Source organism: Schistocerca nitens, chromosome 12 (genome assembly GCF_023898315.1).
Source record: "Schistocerca nitens isolate TAMUIC-IGC-003100 chromosome 12, iqSchNite1.1, whole genome shotgun sequence".
Lineage (NCBI taxonomy): Eukaryota > Metazoa > Arthropoda > Insecta > Orthoptera > Acrididae > Schistocerca > Schistocerca nitens.
Window position 1 is genome coordinate 18,954,878 of NC_064625.1, and position 20,848 is coordinate 18,975,725.

The 20,848-nt window shown below is 44.1% G+C and overlaps 1 protein-coding gene and 1 pseudogene across 1 annotated transcript in view; both read right to left on the reverse strand.

Moving 5' to 3' along the window:
* LOC126215325 (uncharacterized) overlaps positions 1-20,848 on the reverse strand; it is a 624,418-nt gene that overhangs the window by 549,869 nt on the left and 53,701 nt on the right. The window lies entirely within an intron of this gene.
* Positions 1,662-1,779, reverse strand: LOC126215410 (5S ribosomal RNA; annotated as a pseudogene).

The window sequence follows — 20,848 nt, forward strand, 5'->3', positions numbered from 1 at the left end:
CATGTGGATGACCTCACACTTTTCGTTATTTAAGATCAACTGCCACTTTTCGGACCATTTCGATATTTCTTCTAAATCGTTTTGCAGTTTGTTTTGATCTTTTGATGACTTTATTAGCCGATAAACGACAGCGTCATCTGCAAACAGCCGAAGACGGCTGCTCAGATTGTCTCCCAAATCGTTTATATAGATAAGGAACAGCAATGGGCCTATAACACTACCTTGCGGAACGCCAGAAATTACTTAAAAGATCCAAAGAAGAGCAGCACGTTTCGTTAAAGGATCATTTAGCAAGCGCGAAAGCGTCGCGAACTTCAGTGGCAGACCCTGCAAGAGAGGCATTCTGCAGCACGGTGTGGTCCACTGTTAAATTTCCGAGAGCGTACGTCCCTAGCAAAGTCAACCAGTATACTGCTCCCTCCAACTTATATCTCGCGAAAACACCGTCCAGAGATTCCAGCCCACACGGAAGCTTACCAGCAATCGTTCTTCCAGGGAACCACATGCGACTGTAACGGGAAAAGGGGAATGTGACGTCGGTGCATAAACTACCCTCCGCCACGCCCAGTAAGGTGGCTTGGGCAATGTAGATGTAATTGTAGATAACTCACGTGCAGTCATCCTGTCCCTTATTGTAGTCAGAGCTTCGGGCTCATTCACCTCCTCGTCGATGCAGAGGGGCACCTCGTCATACCTTACCTTATCAGTCCGCCTAGTTTTGAGCATTCATCTATAGCCTCACATCTCGAACACTTCTATTCTCTCCTTGTCTGATCCTCGCACAGCCCGTGATTAACTTCCCTTCAATGCTCTGCTCCAGACCCACATTCACAAAACTTTCTTGCTCAAGGTAAGGCCTACGTTTGACACCAATCTGCTTTTAGCGAGCACTCTACATCTAAATCTACAACTACATAGATATTCCGCAAGCTACCCTACGGTGGATGAAGCCTGACCAACAGGCAATTACACGCATTGATCAAAAACGATAGTGAATTGAGAATGGCTAGTCTCTAGCTGGAATGTAGATCAGCCAATAAAATTTAAAAAGGACGACTGATAGCTGAAATCTATTATTTACAAGTCAATATAACAGTCGCTGAGTGCAACAGCCATCGGAATGGAAGTTAATCTGATACAGGAAACTTTCTAGCTTACTCAATCTGTCATGTTAGTTGTCTGCAGTTCTTCTAGTCTAGGGGGCAGATTCTTAAAGCTGAAAATGTCACGGCAAGTCCTCACGGCTAGATTGAACTAAATAAATTTGAAGGTTGTTGTTGCAAAATTTTTGTTTCTACGTAAATACATTTTCTCACATTTTAGTATATCATACAGTCTTTTGATTTATCACGTTAACAAACCCGAAATTGTATTGTTCGCACATAAATCCGTCCGCACATATCAGAGGCAATCTTACAACCCCCACACCCTGCGGAAATAACAATAAACTAACAACAGTCCGAACAGGCCTTGGAAGGCCCAGTGGTACCGACCGTCCGCCATGTCATCCTCAGACACAGGAATCATTGCAGGCGGATATGGAGGAGCATGTGGTCAGCACACCGCTCTCCCGGCCGTAGGTCAGTTTACGAGACCGGAGCCGCTATTTCTCAATCGAGTATCTCCTCAGTTTGCCACACAAGGTCTGAGTGCACCCCACCCGCCAACAGCGCTCGGCAGACCGTATGGTCACCCATCCGAGTGCTAGCCCAGCCCGACAGCGCTTAACTTCGGTGATCTGACGAGAACCGGTGTTACCACTGTAGCAAGGCCATTGGCAACAATATTTTTCTTAACAAATGAAATTCTACTAGTTTCAGTTACATGAATAATTTAGATTATTATTTCATAAATGAATCCAAAAAAGTAGTAAACAGTACAGGATTGTGTAATTAATAATAGAAATTTCAAGTATGCCAATAATTCGTTATTTCAAATGTTTCTAAGAAAATAATTTTAACTGCACATTGAGAACTAGTACTTACCGATTATAACATAGAAACTAAAATATTTTATAAAGTAATTCCTTTTCATAAATTTTAGCTTGAAATATAAAATACCGTGTATAAAATTATATGAAAGTTTTCAGAAAACCAGCTGAGATAATACTGAACGGTCCAAAATTCGAAAAATAATATTGGTATCGACAACTACTGTAGAGGAAAGGATATATCGTTACAAGTTAGAGTTTTCAGCATTATGTACACCCAAAAACCTGCAGCATTCTACCTGTAGATCACTAAAGAATGCATAGCGTAAAGTACTCAGCGGTTAAACTGGGTGTCGGGCCGCGATTTGTCCCGTAAACGGCTGTTTCGTCTTATGTGCTTCTGCAACGATGTGAACGAAATGTTTGACGCCCTGTAAATTTACTACAGGCGTTCTCCTGAGCAGTGTACGCCATAGCAAGTGATGACGTAGTGCTCTGCTACGGACGTAATTTTCGATGCGGTCTGTGCTACAAGGTGAAGCACTGTGTTCGACATGGGATCGCCTGCCCCATGCATCACGTTAAGCTCGCCATTGGCCTAGATCCAGCACAGACAGGAGGTACGGATGTGTTAGAGCGGTATGTGGTGTTAGGGGTGCCACAGCCAAGAAGAGGAGCCGAGGGACACAGAGAGAGAGAGAGAGAGAGAGGCAGAAAGAGAGATAAAGAAAGTGAGGCATGAGAGACGCAAAGGTTCCCCGCAGTTCAGTCAATAACCGATTTCCAGGTTATCGCTCTCATTCCGTACTGTAGACCCAGGCAGCGACAACGATACGTGTTTAGAAAGGTGAGCAGAATTATGCTCTAAGTAAGACATGTCCCACAGCTTCATAGAGATATTAATAAAGATAATGAATTGCCCGAAAGATTTCGATAACATCTCGCATATTACCAAACGACCTGTCAGTCGATTCCTATTGGAGGTTTGATATCAAGCGGCGTTCATGGCAACAAACTTTTGAATTTCTTCACATTACTATTGACGCAATTTAAAAATTGGGAACGCTGCCATGATCTACTCATTAGGAGCTTTAATCTCGCGTTAAAGTTTTAATGGAATAAGACAGATACTGAATTTACAAACTGTGTACATCTCTTGAGTCAGCGTAAATCATGGCGCCCAAATTACCCATATTTTATTCGCCCATTATTTGAAAATGGCAACACTTAGCCTCTTGCAACAAGCTTTACACGTAATTTCAAACATTTACCAAATTCTTTCTCGGTGACACCCTCTCACAAACTAAGGGGGCAAAAAAGTCTATCGCTTACTGCATTTTCGCTCTTAATACAGCAAAACTGCAGAATCAGTCATAACGTTTTAATTTATTACTTTTTCACTGAGTCTATGTGTGAATAATCCGAAACTTGCAAAACCAACATAATTCACCGTAAATGGTTTTACTGTTTAACGTCAAATACCCTGAAGTCAGAGAAGTCGTAGGGTAGCGATGTGTACGTAAAGAAAGAAAGGCGTTTTTCGTTGCGACGGAATCTTCTCACGAAATTCCGATCACCAACTTTCTCCTCCGAAAATATTTTGTTGAAACCGACCTACATAGGGAGGAACGGTCACCATGATAAAATAAGGGAAATCAGAGCTCGTACGAAAATACATAGGTGTTCATTCTTTCCGCACGCTATACGAGTTTGGAATAATAGAGAATTGTGAAGGTGGTTCGATGAACCCTCTCTGCGAGGCACTTAAATGTGATTTACAGAGTAACCATGTAGATGTAAACAGATGGCGGTAGCATCGCGCACACAAAGATTAAATCGTCACTGCATTGGCGGAGCAGTCAATTGTACTCAGGTGTTTCATGTGAAAAGGTTTTCGAAGTGATTATGGCAGCACGACAGGGTTTAATATACTTGTAAAGTGGAATGGTAGTTCGAGCTAGACACATTCCCGCACTTAAATCGTAGGGGAACACAACATTCCGAAATCGACAGCGCAAAGACTGTGCCGAGAATATCAAAATTTAGGCATTACCTCTCACCACGGACATCGCAGTGGGCGACGGCCTTCGCTGAACGACCGACAGCAGCGGCATTTGCGTAGAGTAGTTAGTGCTTATAGACAAGCAACACTGCGTAAAATAGTGGAGTTAAAATCTTCTGTGTTATTAGGCTGCGCCATGTTTCTTCTACGACTGTGCCGCTAAAGCGGAGTTATTGAACGCAGTTTTCCGAAATTCCATCACCAGGGAAGACGAATGGAATATTCCAGAATTTGAAACACGAACAGCTGCTAGCATGAGTTTCTTAGAAGTAGATACCTTAGGGGTTGCGAAGCAACTCAAATCCCTTGATACGGGCAAGTCTTCAGGTCCAGATTGTATACCGATTAGGTTCCTTTCAGATTATGCTGATACAATAGCTCACTACCTAGTAATCATATACAACCGCTCGCTCACCGATAGATCTGTACCTACAGATTGGAAAATTGCGCAGGTCGCACCAGTGTTTAAGAAGGGTATTAGGAGTAATCCATCGAACTACAGACCTATATCATTGACGTCGGTTTGCAGTAGCGTTTTGGAGCATATACTCTATTCAAACATTATCAATCACCTCGAAGGGAACGATCTACTGGTATGTAATCAGCATGGTTTCAGAAAACATCGCTCTTGTGCAACGCAGCTAGCTCTTTATTCGCACGAAGTAATGGCCGCTATCGACAGGGGATCTCGAGTTGATTCCGTATTTCTAAATTTCCGGAAAGCTTTTGACACCGTTCCTCACAAGCGACTTCTAATCAAGCTGCGGGCCTATGGGTATCGTCTCAGTTGTGCGACTGGATTCGTGATTTCCTGTCAGGAAGGTCGCAGTTCTTAGTGATAGACGGCAAATCATCGAGTAAAACTGAAGTGATATCAGGTGTTCCCCAGGGAAGCGTCCTGGGACCTCTGCAGTTCCTGATCTATATAAATGACCTGGGTGACAATCTGAGCAGTTCTCTTGGGTTGTTCGCAGATGATGCTGTAATTTACCGTCTAGTGAGGTCATCCGAAGACCAGTATCAGTTGCAAAGCGATTTAGAAATGATTGCTGTATGGTGTGGCAGGTGGCAGTTGACGCTAAATAACGAAAAGTGTGAGGTGATCCACATGAGTTCCAAAACAAATCCGTTGGAATTCGATTACTCCATAAATAGTACAATTCACAAGGCTGTCAATTCAACTTAGTACCTGGGTGTTCAAATTACGAACAACTTCAGTTGGAAAGACCACATGGATAATATTGTGGGGAAGGCGAGCCAAAGGTTGCGTTTCATTGGCAGGACACTTAGAAGATGCAACAAGTCCACTTAAGAGACAGCTTACACTACACTCGTTCGTCCTCTGTTAGTATATTGCTGCACGGTGTGGGATCCTTACCAGGTGGGATTGACGGAGGACATCGAAAGGGTGCAAAAAAGAGCAGCTCTTTTTGTATTATTACGTAATAGGGGAGAGAGTGTGGCAGATACGATACGCGAGTTGGGATGGAAGTCATTAAAGCAAAGACGTTTTTCGTCGCGGCGAGATCTATTTACGATATTTCAGTCACCAACTTTTTCTTCCGAATGCGAAAATATTTTTTTGAGCCCACCTACATAGTTAGGAATGATCATCAAAATAAAATGAGAGAAAGCAGAGCTCGAACAGAAAGGCTTAGGTGTTCGTTTTTCCCGCGCGCTGTTCGGGAGTGGAATGGTAGAGAGATAGTATGATTGTGGTTCGATGAACCCTCTGCCAAGCACTTAAATGTGAATTGCAGAGTAATCATGTAGATGTAGATGTAGATGTAGAAATGTTCGGCGTTTCGAACCCTCCGCTGGGATCTTCCTCAGGATCTTTTGGTGTCTTTTCTTCTAGCAGTAGTGGACACCAAAAGATCCTGAGGAATATCCCACGCGGAGGGGTCGAAACGTCGAACATTTTAGAAGGAACATGACGCGGCCTAATAACACAGAGGATTTTAACTTCATTGACAACGGCCACGAAAGCCTGCAGACTTACATACTGCGTAAAATAATAGCAGAAATTAATATGGGACGCACGACGAACGTATCCCTTAGGACAGTGCGGCGAAATTTGGCGTTAATGGGTCTATGGCAGCAGATGACCTATGCGAGAGCCTTTGCTAACTGCACGACATCGCCTGAAGAGCCTCTTCTGAGCTCGTCACCATATCAGTTGGACCCTAGTCAACTGGAAAACCGTGGCCTGGTGAAGCCGATTCCCGATTTCAGTTGGTAAGAGCTGACGCTAGGGTTCGAGTGTGACGCAGACCTCGCGAAACCATGGACCCAAATGGTCAACAGGGCACTTGGTGGTGGCTCTAGAAAAGTGTGAGTGCTCTGGTCTAACTACGCCGCTCACTGACTGAAAATGGTTATGTTCGGCTATTTGCAGACAATCTGCAACATTTATGTACCTCATGTTCCGAAAAAACGATGGAATTTTTATGGACGATAATGCGTCATATCTCACTGGGCCGCGATTGGTCACGATTGTTTTGAAGGACATTCAGGACAATTCGAGCGAATAATTTGGCCATCCAGGTCGCCCGATATGAATTCCGTCGAACATTTATGATACATAATCGAGATTTCAGTATATGCACAAAATAGTGCACCGATAAGACTTTCAGAATTATGGGTCAGTGTTCCATGCTAAGTCGAGTTGCTGCAATACATCGGGCAAAAAGAGTTTCGACACGGATGTATGCCGTGACTTTTGTCACCTCAGCGTATTTAAGACATTAGCTCCATATCAACTGATCTGTAATGTAAACAGATATTTGAAACTGTTTTATGTATGGGATTTCAAATAATTAAGTATTGGGGCTGGAATGTTCACTGGTTGTGTATACGTTTTGAATAAAGGCGTCTAAATAGCTTACATACTTATTTATTTGTAACGGCGCTTCGGCTACTGCCATCATCAGGTCTGCCCTTGAGACGTAAAAATAAGAGTCAGTTTTTATACATTATCAAGCAACAAAAGGTGAAAAATTAAAAAAGTTATTTATTTTTCGTAAACATTCGCCGAAGCCGGGAACTTGTGACACTTAGCTTAGGGACACTAATGGCCGAGCGGTTCTAGGCGCTTCAGTCTGGAACCGCGCGACCGCTACGGTCGCAGGTTCGAATCCTGCGTCGGCCATGGATGTGTGTGATGTCCTTAGGTTAGTTAGGTTTAAGGTGTTCTACGGCTAGGGGACTGATGACCTCAGATGTTAAGTCCCGTAGTGCTCGGAGCCATTTGAACCATTTTAGGGACAGTAAAAACAAAATAGCAATAAAACCTACGGCAAAAAACTGTGAAAGATGGGAAAAGAATTTCTTTCAAATGTGTGAGTGGTTCTAGTATGAGGGGCTTTGCCTTAACAATCATTCAAAGTCATCTTGCTTTAAATGAGTACATTTGTACATTCAGAAAATTAACTCTTCAGATACCAGTAGTAATTTGATGTTGATCTAAATTTTACAACATATATTCATCAAATCTGCTTCGTAATCATATACAGCACATCCCTCCTGAGAAGCACCAGGCACACATTTTCTGATGTTTCTGCAGGTATTTGCAATTTCCTCCTTGGATGCAGTCCAAACAAATACTGCTCAGCACGTCTTTCATGCGACGCTCAGTGCCGGTGGAAAGCTTCGGTTTGTTTCCCGTTACGAAGAAAATGATTATTAAAAGCGGAATTTTACTACGATAGAGGGCTAAGTAAAAGTCCAGTGCGATAGCAGTTTATCGCTATGTATTAACAGGGACGAGGAATAACAGACCATACTCCAACAGCTCCCCAGCCAGTGCTGACGAACCCCACCATGCAGCAGCGCTACACAGTCGCTGTTGAAGTACTGTTTGTCATTCTCTGCGTTTTACTTCCCCCTGTTAATACATAGCTATTGTTGGAGTACTGTTTGTTATTCGCTGCATTTTACTTCCCCCTGTTGATATATAGCGATTGTTGGGGTACTGTTTGTTATTCGCTGCGTTTTACTTCCCCCTGTTAATACATAGCGATTGTTGGAGTACTGTTTGTTATTCGCTGCGTTTTACTTCCCCCTGTTAATACATAGCGATTGTTGGATTAGTGTTTGTTATTCGCTGCATTTTACTTCCCCTGTTAATACAAAGCGATCGAATCGTGGCCTAGAATCTGCTCTTTCCACAGTTTGTTTTACGTCGTCTTTCCAGTTTACCTCGCTCGGGCTGGCTACCTTTATTATCCCCTACATTTCAGTCGCGCTGCCACACGGCTGTGACGATCACAGTCGACCTGCGTGCCGTGTCGGCCGTTACCGAATCGTTATACTCGGTACCCAAACATTGACGGCGCAGCACTCAGTCTCTCTACTCCCACAACTGCGCTACCACAACAGCTGCGCTGCCTTATTAACGGCGACTGCTTGGCGCTACTAGTAATACCGAACCACTAACTGGCTCACGTTAGCTCATTTCACCGCTCTCCCTACAAACTACAGGCTTCCAGCTAATTGCGCTGTGGAGTGGTGATTAGCGTCAAAGCGGCAATTTAAATTGTCCATCTCTGCTCATAACGTCACTCGTGTTGTGTAATGCTGATTATGTACACACTTGTGACGAGTGTCTGAAACTTTCGAGTAACTACATAAACGTCAGAGACGGCCTCTAGATGTGTTTCACAGGAAAGTAGCTTGAGGGGACTCACATATTAACTAATGCTGAAGTTAATATGTTCTCCCATTACTCCTTGGTACAAAATTCCAGTCACATTTTGTTTAATTTACATTTGAATATTACTGACCGTTTTTGAGCTTAGTGGAATATCATCAGGAAACTACACACTTGTGTCCACAAACGGCATTAGTCTGCGAGAAACTAAAACTGGACGACGGAGTATTTCATGCACCTTAATATTGGTGCATCATTTACTTCCTGGGCTAGTTTCAGACTGGCGTCCAAAACTTGAGGACAAAACTAATTTTCGTAAGATCTCACACTATGGAGTAAAATACCTCAATGAGACTTGTACCATGCATAGAAACAACTTCTACAGAATAGTGCAGGGAGGGTAACTGAGAGAATTACCCAATGATACGAACAGAAAGGCACTTTTATTCAAAGATGATAATTACACTGAAGTGACTGTGATCCATAATGGTCCCTGGGACATTCCAAAAGGTGAAACATGGTTCTTAATAGACTGTATGGTCACCACGTTGGGCAATGCAAGCTCTGCAATGTGCTCCCACGCTGGCTACAACGTTGTTAAGGAAGTTCCAGAGTGAAATTTTCACTCTCCAGTGGAGCGTACGCTGATATGAAACTTCCTGACACACTAAAACTGTGTGCCAGACCGAGACTCGAACTCGGGACCTTTGCCTTTGGCAGGCAAGTGCTATACCATCTGAGCTTCCCAAGCACAACTCACGACCTGTCCTCACAGGTTCAGTTCCACCAGTACCTCGTCTCCTACCTTCCAACCTTCACAGAAGCTCTCCTGCGAAACCTTGCAGAACTAGCACTCCTGGAAGAGAGGATATTGTGGAGACACGGCTTAGCCACAGCCTGGTAGAGCACCAGATGGTGCAGCACTTGCCGGCGAAAGGCGAAGGTCCCGAGTTCGAGTCTCGGTCAGGCACACAGTTTTAGCCTACCAGGAAGTTTCATATCAGCACACACCCGGCTGCAGAGTGAAAATTTCATTCTGGAAACATCCCCCAGGCTGTGGCTAATATCCTTCCTTCCAGGAGTGCTAGTTCTGCAAGGTTCGCAGGAGAGCTTCTGTGAAGTTTGGAAGGTAGGAGACGAGGTACTTGTGGAAGTAAAGTTGTGACGACGGGGCATGAGTCGTGCTTGGGTAGCTCAGTTGGTAGAGCAACTGCCCGCGAAAGGCACAGATTCCGAGTTCGAGTCTCTATCCGGCACACAGTTTTAATCTGCCAGGAAGTTTCATATCAGCGCACACTCCGCTGCAGAGTGAAAATCTCATTCTGGAAACCCCCAGCTGTGGCTAAGCCATGTCGCCGCAATATTCTTCCTTCCAGGAGTGCTAGTTCTCCAAGGTTCGCAAGAGGGCTTCTGTGAAGTTTGGAAGGTAGGAGACGAGGTACTGGTGGAAGTAAAGTTGTGGCGACGGGGCGTGAGTCGTGCTTGGGTAGATCAGATGGTAGAGCACTTTATAAGGAGTTCTTGTGATAAGGCATAGCGTTCTTCCCCAGCGCAGGTGACGTCTGCTCGATGGGCATTGGTGCTTATGGGCATCCTGTAATACGTCTCCCCAATGCACTCCATATGTGCTCAATAGGATATTCGCCAAATATCCTCTCATTCCAAGCCATCTGCACTGCTCAATGTGGGGTCGCGCATTGACATCCATAGAAATGAATCAGGGCCAAGTGCACCCCCAAAAGTAAGCACATATGGGAGTACTACAGTGTCGCTATAACGTCCACTAGTGTGTGTTCAAAGATTTGGGAGTCAGTACGCCCATGTAGTATTACGCCTCTGCACACTGTGACACTTTGACCGCCAAAAGCATCATGTCCGAGTGTTGGACGCACCATCATATGGCGAGATGTGGGGACACGTTATGCACCCAAGAAAAATGCATGGTCATTTCTGTTTACCCAACCCAAATCCAATTGGCCATGTGTGGGATGCTTTGGCCAGACGTGTTACACCACTCCCACATGCACCAACGACCATCAAGCAGTTGTCAACCATCTGGTGTAGGAATGTAACACCGTACCACGAGGACTCTTTACCAACCCTGTATCCAGCATGGGAGCACATCGCAGAGCATGCATTGCTGTCTATGGTGACCACACACCAGATTGAGAACTGTGTCCCATCTTTCCTGATGTCCAGGGGACCATCATTGCATTTACTTCAGTATAATTATTACTGCCTTTGAATAAAACTGTCATTTCTGTTCCTGTCATTGCTTGTTTCTTTCACTTACCTTCTGTACTACGCTATAGCAGTTCTTTCTACATATGGTTCAAGTTTCATCAACTTTCTTGGCAGAGACACAACATGCAAAAGTTATTTTCGTTCTTATGTTTGGCACACCTGTGTAAAACTGCTCCTGACCACAAATAACGCACTTCTAGACAGGCAACCAAATTTACATAATTCATTCTAGGTAAGAGTGATATACTGGGTATCCCAGGAATGTTGCAACAAACATCAATGGGTTGCAGCGGGGGACAAATTGAGGGTAGGAACCTTAAGATAGGCAACGTAATTACATTATCCATTCTTGGCAACATTCATATACTGGGTGTCCCAAGGATGTTGCAACTAATGTCAAGGGGTTGTAGAGGGGGTCTTAAGGGACAGGAACCTCTGACCAGAAACGTTCCCCAAAGACGCTACAGAGCGTCGAAGTTATAGGCAGCAAACGTGACTTTGTATGTGCATGGACCATAAGCGGAATGTCTAGAAATGTTGTTTGCCGTTCAGTGATTGCAGCTGATTGCCACAATAGCCAGTGGAGAAGATAGAGCTAGCTGCTGCGTAGAATGGCCTTATCACCTATGAATGCAATGCTCCATTGCCTTCTTGGATGACTGTTTCGGATATGTGTTTCCACTTGCCGTTAATTTTTGTCCTGTGTTCCGAAAAACATTGGACGTTTTTGAGGGTCTTCATCGTTTATTTCACTGGCAAAATAGCAAAACTCATCTACTATCACTGTCTCGTATCTTAATCTAATTTCCTCACCATCAACTGATTTAATTTGCCTACATTTCGTTACTCTTGTTTTGCTTTTGTTGATGTTCATATCGTGCCCTCGTATAAAGACTCTGTCCATTCCGTTCAGCTGCTCTTCCGAGTCCTTTGCTGTCTCTGACAGAATAAGACTGTCATCAACAAACCTCAAAATTTTTATTTATTCTCCTTGAACTTTAATTCATTCTCCAAATTTCTCTTTGGTTTCCTTCACTGGTAGCTCTATGTACAAAATGAATAACATCAGGGAAAAGCTAGAACCCTGGCTCAGTCCCTTCTCAACCACTGCTTCTCTTTCATGCCACTCGCCCCTTCTAACTGCCAGCCGGCCGCGGTGGTCTAGCGGTTCTAGGCGCTCAGTCCGGAACCGCGCGACTGCTACGGTCGAAAGTTCGAATCCTGCCTCGGGCATGGATGTGTGTGATGTCCTTAGGTTAGTTAGGTTTAAGTAGTTCTAAGTTCTAGGGGACTTATGACCACAGATGTTGAGTCCCATAGTGCTCAGAGCCATTTGAACCATCTTTTTCTAACTGCCGTCTGGTTTCAGTGTAACTTATAAATAACATTTGGCTCCTTGTATTTGACCCCAGAAACGTTCTGAATTTCAAAGAGTCAACATTCCAGTCAACACTGTCAAAAGTTTTCTCCAAATTTACAGAACTATAAACGATGGTTTACCTTTTCTTAACCTATCTTCTAAGGTAAGTCGTACGGTCAGTATTGCCTCACTTGTTCCTACATTTCCATAGAATTCGAACAGATCTTTCCTGAAGTTGGCTTGTACCAGTTTGTCCATTATTCTGTGGAGAATTCGTGCTAGTATTTGGCAAGCATAACTTATTAAATTAATGCTTCGGTAAGATTCTCACGTGTCAGCACCTCTTTTCTTTGCGATTGGCATTATTATTTTATTTTTGAAGTCTGAGGGTATTTTCCTGGCTCGTGCATCTTGTACGCCATATGGAATAGTGAAGTCATGGCTGACCGTCCCGAGGCTATCCGCAGTTATGACGGAATGTCGTTTCTCCCAGAGCCTTGTTTCGGCTTATATCTTTTACTGCTATATCTAATTCTTCTCGCAGTATCATGTTTCCAATCTTATCTTCATCTGTGTCCTCTGCCCTTTCTAATATTTTGGTCCAAGATCGTTTGCCTTGTATAGCCGCTTCACATACTTCTTTGACCTTTCAGCATCACCTTCTTTGCTTGATACTGGTTTCCCAAAACAGCTCTTGATATTCATATAGCTGTTTTTCTTTACTCCAAACGTCTCTTTAATTTCTCTGTAGGCAGTATACATCTTTCCCCTAATTACATGTGCTTGTATATTCATATATTCGCCGTCTCACCATTCCTGCTTAGATATTTTGCACTTGTTGTCAATCTCATTTTTAGACGTTTGTATTTCCTTTCCAGTGCTTTCTTTGCTGCATTTTTAAGTTTTCCCTTTTCATCAGTTAAATACAATATCTCCTGTGATACCCAAGGATTACTCCTAGGCACTGTCTTTTTACCGCCCGCATCTCGTGGTCGTGCGGTAGCGTTCTCGCTTCCCACGGCCGGGTTCCCGGGTTCGATTCCCGGCGGGGTCAGGGATTTTCTCTGCCTCGTGATGGCTGGGTGTTGTGTGATGTCCTTAGGTTAGTTAGGTTTAAGTAGTTCTAAGTTCTAGGGGACTGATGACCATAGATGTTAAGTCCCATAGTGCTCAGAGCCATTTGAACCATTTTTTGTCTTTTTACATATTTTATATTCTGCTGGCTTCACTGTTTCATCTTTCAAAGCTGCCCTATCGTGTTCTACTGTATTTTTCTCCCCAGCTTCCGTAAATCGTTGCCCAATTCTCCCTCTGAAACCCCCAACAACCTCTGGTTCTTTCAACTTACCCAGGTCCCACCTCCTTAATTTCATACTTTCCTTGCAATTTCTTCAGTTTTTATCCACAGTTCATAATCAATAAATTGTGGTAAGAGTGCACGTCTGCCCTTGGAAATGTCATACAGTTTAAAATTTGTTTCGGAAATCTCTGTCTTATCATTGACGAAATATTGTACATGAAAATGTAGTCAAGAACTGGGCAGAACATCAGAAATCTAACCACAAATAAAATCATACAATAGTCGATACCGTGCCATCCTAATGAATTGAGGACCATTGTACCCGCTGATTTTCGTTCAATTTAGGGAAAAAGGAACATGTCACAAGAAGGAAGCGGTGAACTACAAAAGCTACCTTCGGCATTGCCACTTATAACGACGCCAGTAGGGCCCTCTAGCGTTGACAGCGGTTGCGATCTACGGGGATAGCGTAGCTCGTTAATAGGATGTTCCCTGCAGCACTCAGAAATTCAGAAAATTACAGGAGTTGACGAAGACGAGGAAGCGAGGAGCAGACATCGTCACGGGGAAGTTCCAACGTTACACCTTTAGCGTCGTAAAATGGCTAGTTATCGTCTCAACTTGGACATTAACGAGCACCCCTTCCCCGGCAAAAGGTGCTTTATGGGGCGGATTATACCGGCGTTTAGAGACTCGGCTCCCAAGACACCACTGTTACCGAGTCGTTAGCGCTAGGTTCACTCGCGGGATTCGATACTGTAGTCAGACCAGAGACTCCACAATAATGGGCACGTTGTGTAAGTGTTGCACGAAGATGTATCAAATCCTAATGCCTCCTGTGTCATACAAAATGTAATAACGAACATGTAACAGCGATTAGAACAGATCATAGTCGGAACTGTCGTCCAGACAACACTTCTGTTCAACAACGTCACCACGCATTTCTGCACGTTCGCGCAGAAGACTTCAAGACCAGTTTGCACAAATTCTGTGTTTTCCTTCTTGACCCATGATTGATTAATTTTCTTCTTTTAAATTTTCTTCTCATCTGGAATGAGAGGCCATGGAAGAGTACCAACCAACATACTGGCACAATTTTGGGGTAACCGTATAGTGTTGTATCCTGGATGGCGATTTTTTAACGCCAAACTCCAGGTCCCCTTTCCACTATTGGATAACTGGAGTAGGTTAGGGACACACAAGCAGCCCGATTGGTGTCTAATAGAAAGACTATGATCCAAGTATAAAAATTTTTACTGTAAAAAAGTATTCGACAAATAGTTACCCCATAAAATTGTTCCAAAAGGTACTGTTGTGGAATTATGCAAAGGTTGATTCTTCTGTATCCGAAAACAGCAATTATATGAAGAGCAACAGTAGATGCACCTAATTGTTTTATCTAGTTTGTAATTCCCCCCCCCCCTCCGCCCCCTTCTTTATGTAGATTTGACAGGAGCAAAGATTACAATAAACTTTCTAGTTTACTTAGCTTCTGATGTTGATTTGGCTCCAGTTCCTCTTGTCTGGGGGCAGATTCTTAAAGTTGAAAATGTCACGGCAGGTCCTCACGGTTCGCTTGAACTACATAAATTTGATGATTGTTGGAGAATTTTTGTTTTTATGTAAATACATTTTCTCACATTTTAGTATATCATAGAGTCCTTTGATTTATCACATTAACAAAGCCGAAATTACATTGTTCTCCGGCCGGAGTGGCCGAGCGGTTCTAAGCGCTACAGTCTGGAACCGCGCGACCGCTACGGCCGCAGGTTCGAATCCTGCCTCGGGCATGGATGTGTGTGGTGTCCTTAGGTTAGTTAGGTTTAAGTAGTTCTAAGTTCTAAGGGACTGATGACCTCAGAAGTTAAGTCCCATAGTGCTCAGAGCCATTTTTTTAACGAATTCATACAATGGATGTGAAATCGTATTGTGAAGGTCAGAACCATGTCTCAGAAACTTCTTTTGATTTCTAGCAAGCTGTAACAATTTTCGTTGCACCAGCTGTTGACGACCCTTAAAAATTACGTAATTCCATCGAAGAAATCAGCAGTTACTTGTGTATTGCGCTAGATAAGGAAATTAAGTACAGTAAACATATTGCTACACACTCCCCTCTTTGCGTGCTATCGTTTGCCATAATCTACAAAAATTAACGAAATGATAAGCAGTTCATCATGAAGCAGACGAGCTAAGCTACGAGCCGGCCGGAGTGACCGAGCGGTTAAAGGCGCTACAGTCTGGAACCGCACGACCGCTACGGTCGCAGATTCGAATCCTGACTCGGGCATGGATGTGAGTGATGTCCTTAGGTTGGTTAGGTTTAAGTAGTTCTAAGTTCTAGGGGACTTATGACCACAGCAGTTGAGTCCCATAGTGCTCAGAGCCATTTGAACCATTTGAACTAAGCTACGAGCCGCGCTAGAATTAACTTTTTTTACCGAGTAATTCGTTTAAAATCGTTTGATAGAGACTGCAGACCGGTCGCCACTCGCAACTGCCATCCCTGCAGCCAACTGAGCCCTGCTACACCTGGACACGAAGCCATCTTGTACCGTTCCACTGTAATTCAGGACTAAGTTGGGTTGCCTAGCCTAAGGTGAACAGCCAGTTTTTTTGACCACGCTGTAGACGTACTAGACGCACGAGAGTTAACGTTATCGCCGGCCGCGGTGGTCTCGCGGTTCTAGGCGCGCAGTCCGGAACCGCGCGACTGCTACGGCCGCAGGTTCGAATCCTGCCTCGGGCATGTATGTGTGTGCTGTCCTTAGGTTAGTTAGGTTTAAGTAGTTCTCAGTTCTAGGGGAGTGATGACCTCAGATGTTAAGTCCCATAGTGCTCAGAGCCATTTGAACCATTTTTAGTTAACGCTATCCTTTCATCGCTTCAGCGCTGGTGGTTCCTGTTACGGCAGAGTGGACGGGGTAGAGGGGAGACGTCGAGACGTCAGCACAGCCTGGACACCTGGCTGCCGTGCCATCCATCAGCCTCCCGCCGCCACACATCGATCCGTCGTGCCGTGTTTACGTCCTCTATTTCGGACCGGCCCAGACAGCCGGATTAAGAAGCGGCCACAACAGGGAGGGGAATAGGCCAGTCTGGAATAGGCCAGTCGCAGCGCCCCCCAAGGTGTTCCGTCTCTGTCGGGAGCACACAACTGGCACACATCTGCAGGCGTGAAACTCTTGACAGCCGACGATGATCTTGCTGACGACAGTCAGGGGCAGGCAACGAACAGTAAGAGGAAAATTAGATTCAGTAGTGTATTAGATGTTCGCCCACAGGAACGCCAAAGAAATTAATACAGGCATACGTATTCAAATAAAGAGATATGTAAACAGGCACAAAATGGCGCTGAGGTTGGCAACGCCTATATAAGACAAACAAGTGTCTAACGCAGTTGTTACAGTACTGGCCACTAAAATTGCTACACCACGAAAATGACGTGCTACAGACGCGAAATTTAACCGACAGGAAGAAAATGCTGTGATCAGCTTTTCAGAGCATTCACAAAAGGTTGGCACCGCTGACATGAGGAAAGTTTCTAACCGATTTCTCATACAGAAATAGCAGTTGACCGGCGTTGCCTGGTGAAACGTTGTTGTGATGCCTCGTGTAAGGAGGAGAAATGCGTACAATCACATCTCCGACTTTGATAAAGGTCGGATTGAGGCCTATCGCGATTGCGGTTTACATATCACGACATTGCTGCTCGCGTTGGTCGAGATCCAACGAGTGTTAGCAGAATATGGAATCGGTGGGATCAGGAGGGTAATACGGAACGCCGTGCTTGATCCCAACGGCCTGGTATCACTAGCAGTCGAGATGACAGGCATCTTACCCGCATGGCTGTAACGAATCGTGCAGCCACGTCTCGATCCGTGAGTCAACAGATGGGGACGTTTGAAAGACAACAACCATCTACACGAACAATCCGACGAAGTTTGCAGCAGCATGGACTACCAGCTCGGAGACCGTGGCTGCGGCTACCCTTGACGCTGCATCACAGACAGGAGCGCCTGCGATGGTGTACTCAACGACGAACCTGGGTGCACGAATGGGAAAACGTCATTTTTTCGGATGAATCCAGGCTCCGTTTACAGTATCATGTTGGTCGCATCCGTGTTTGGCGACATCGCGGTGAACGCACATGGGTAGCGTGTATTCGTCATCGCCATACTGGCGTATCACCTGGCGTGATGGTGTGGGGTGCCATTGGTTACACGTCTCGATCACCTCTTTTCGCATTGATGGCACTTTGAACAGTGGACGTTGCGATTCAGATGTGTTACGACCCGTGGCTCTACCCTTCATTTGAGCCATGCGAAACCCTACATTTCAGGAGGATAATGCACGACCGCATGTTGCAGGTCCTGTACGGGCCTTTCTGGATACAGAAAATGTTCGACTGCTACCCTGGCCAGCACATTCTCCAAATCTCTCAGCAATTGAAAACGTCTGGTCAATGGTGGCCGAGTAACTGGCTCGTCACAATACACCAGTCACTACTCTTGATGAACTGTGGTATCGTGTTGAAGCTGCATGGGCAGCTGTACCTGTACACGCCATCCAAGCTGTGTTTGACTCAATTCCCAGGCGTATCAAGGCCAAAGGTGGTCGTTCTGGGTACTGATTTATCAGGATCTATGCACCCAAATTGCGTGAAAATGTAATCACATGTCAGTTCTAGTATAATATATTTGTCCAATACCCGTTTATCATCGGCATTTCTTCTTGGTGTAGCAATTATAATGGCCGGTAGTGTAAACAGGCAGAATATGGCGCTGCGGTCGCCAACGCCTATATAAGACAAGTGTCTAATGCAGTAGTAAGATCGGTTACTGCTGCTACAATGGTAGGTTATCAAAATTTAAGTTAGTCTGAACGTGGTGTTACAGTCGGTGCAAGAGCGATGGGATACAGCATCTCCGTGATAGCGATAAAGTGGGGATTTTCCAGTACTACCATGTCACGAGTGTAGCGTGAATATCAGGAATCTGGTAAAACATCAAATCTCCGACGTCGCTGCCACTGGAAAAGAACAGGACGAGCGACGACTGAAGAGGAACGTTCAACGTGACAGAAGTGCAACCTTTCCCCACATTGCTGCAGATTTCAATGTTGGGCCATCAACAAGTGTCAGCGTGTGAACCATCCAACTAAACATCATCGAAATGGGGTTTCGGTGCCCAATGCCCACTCGTGTACCCCTGGTGAGTGCTCGACACAAATCTTTACGCCTCGCGTGGGCCCGTCAACACTGATGTTGGTCTTTTGGTGATTGAAAACATGTTGCCTAGTCGGAGAAGTCTCGTTTCAAATTTTATCGAGCGAATGGATGTGTACCGGTATGGAGACAAGCTCACGAGTCCGTGGACCCTATATTTCATCATGGGGCTGTTCAAGCTGGTGGAAGATCTGTAATGGTATGTGGCGTGTGCAACTGGAGTGATACGGGACACCTGGTACGTCTGGATACGACTCTGACAGGTGACACGTACGTAAGCATCCAGTATGATCACCTGCATCCATTAATGCCCATTGTGCATTCCGACGGGCTTGTGTAATTCCAGCATGACAAAGCAACACCTCACGCCTGCAGAACTGCTACAGAGTGGCTCAAGGAACACTCTTATGAGTTTAACAACTTTCGCTGGCTACCAAACTCCTCAGATATGAACATTCTTGGGCATATCTGGGATGCCTTGCGACGTGCTGTTCAGAAGAGATCTCCACCCCCTCATACTCTTACGGATTTATGGACAGCCCTGCAGGATTCATGGAGTCAGTTCCCCCCAGCAGTACTTCAGTCACTAGTCGAGTCCATGCCACGTCGTGTTGCGGCACTTCTGCGTGCTCACGGGGACCCTACACGATTCTAGGCAGACGTGCCAGTTTCTTTGGCTCCTGCGTCCTTCGCCGTCTACAACTGTCGCCCCTCCACCAAATCTCCTATTGTTTAAAAAGAATTTTCGAGCTTGTAAAAATAATTGTTAGTACCTGAGGATATAGCTTTGAGTTAATTAGTTTAGACAACGCTAGAAGCGTCATTTTTCGGTTTCATTTTGAATCCCATGTTTATTAACAAATAAAGGTGTTAATTAAGATAAAACGAATCATAAGTTTTTAGGATAAATAACAACGTTTTATTTTCAGTTACTAATCGCATCAAAATGCGAGTATTCACACTAAACCAAATTTGTGTACAAAACTGGGAAACACTGGAAAGAAAATAAAACACTTTTTTATGTCCAGAGATCGCACAATACCATCTGTACCACAACAGAACCCAAGACGATGTTTAATATTGTTTCCAAAAATCTCTGAAAGGTCCTTACCTATTTATTTCAGATTTTTACACGATGCTCTAATAAATTTTCGGAGGGACATAGGACATCTACTTGTTAACGCGTAAAGTATGTAATATGTATCTGCTGCATATGGAAAAATTTTGTTTAATATTGTTATCAAAAATATCTAAGAGTTCCTGGCCGATTTACTTTAAATTTTTACACGATGTTCTTATGAACAGTGGAATGGAAATAGACTACTTGTTTTTTAATGTATGCAATACGTTAATATAAATATAATATATAACATGGAAATGTGGTTAGCATAATGCTCGAAAATTTCTTGACATATTTATGTTTTTACTCAATACTGTAAGAAACATCCAAATCGACATAGGCTACCTTTTCAAATAAATAAATAATTTATATTTTGTATATAATCTTCACATTTTTGCACAGAACTCTAATAATCATACAGATGGATATAGGTTATATTTAAGCAACAATGCACATGTTTTCTATTAAAACCGACTGCAAGAAAAAAAAAGCAGTTCTGTGAATATGTTCGGTTTAATTTGCTTTCTTGCAGTCAGGCTTAACTACGATAGCAGGTTGTTAGACAAACTTTTCCCGTATATATTTTTTCCCTTAGATATAACTTTAAACAAAAATTATATACACTGCAATGTTCTGTTTGATTTGTTCCTCGCTGTCGCTTTTAACGGAGCAACAGGTTTATTTGTATTTGTGGCTCATAGGATTTACGATCAGAATGCTACTGAGGTATCTGAATAGTTGGAAACTTTGTAATGCTACCCGTTCGCAAATTAAAACTCTCCTCATCTATCCGTTGGAGAGTTCTCTCTCATACCCCAAATATTAGTGATCCGAACTGATTTAACCACTCATTTTAAGAGACTTCAATTCCCAATCTAGCTTTCGTTTGCAGTGACAATAAACGCGACTCAAAAGTCACAGAAAGGCAGGAAGAGGAGATGAACAGAGACGGGGGGG